This window comes from Parus major, chromosome 22 (genome assembly GCF_001522545.3).
Source record: "Parus major isolate Abel chromosome 22, Parus_major1.1, whole genome shotgun sequence".
In the NCBI taxonomy this organism is placed as follows: domain Eukaryota; kingdom Metazoa; phylum Chordata; class Aves; order Passeriformes; family Paridae; genus Parus; species Parus major.
Genome location: NC_031790.1, coordinates 2,310,010 through 2,310,649, shown reverse-complemented (window position 1 = coordinate 2,310,649; position 640 = coordinate 2,310,010). Strand labels below are relative to the sequence as shown.

Here is a 640-nt window from a genome sequence, read left to right as displayed (position 1 = left end):
AAAAAAAAAAAAAGAAAGAAAGGAAGCTCTGTCAGGCTGTGAACTTCACGAGAATGGAGCTCAATTCCCCACTGCACCTTCCTTGGGCAAGTCTGGGCAAACCACCCTGGCCCTCCATGCCTCAGTTTCCCCTCTGCGGTGACAGGTGCTCAGATTTCTGTCCTCCCTCCCTTTGTCTGCTTCATTTTTGGGGTTTGTGGTGTGCTCAGGGCAAGCAGGTGGATTTTTTATCCTTTCTCCTATTCCCTCTCCTGAGGCAGCTTCCCAGCCTCCAGCAGGTAGCCTCTGGCAGGGGAAAGGTTAAATAAACCAAATAAACCCTTCAGCTTCCCCTGCCAGCCCAGAGCCCTGAGAAGGGAAAAGGAGCAGTCCGTGAAGAGGCTGAACTCAGACCTCTCCTCTCCCTTCCCTCCCCTCCAACCAGGACTTAAAAGGAGCTGTTGGATGAAGGAGAGAGGGAGGGTTTTGCAAAACTCTGAATCCAAACTCCGCATCCAAACTCCGAATCCATACTTCAAATCCAAACTCCGAATCCAAATTCTCTATCCAGACTCCCTATCCAAACTTCAAATCCAAACTCCTTATCCAAATTCATTATCCAAACTCCAAACTCCACATCCAAACTCCCTATCCAAACTCC

General features: G+C 49.2%; 1 long non-coding RNA gene across 1 annotated transcript in view; it reads left to right on the top strand.

Annotated features, from left to right (window-relative positions):
* LOC117245410 overlaps positions 1-640 on the top strand; it is a 4,426-nt gene that overhangs the window by 3,297 nt on the left and 489 nt on the right. The window lies entirely within an intron of this gene.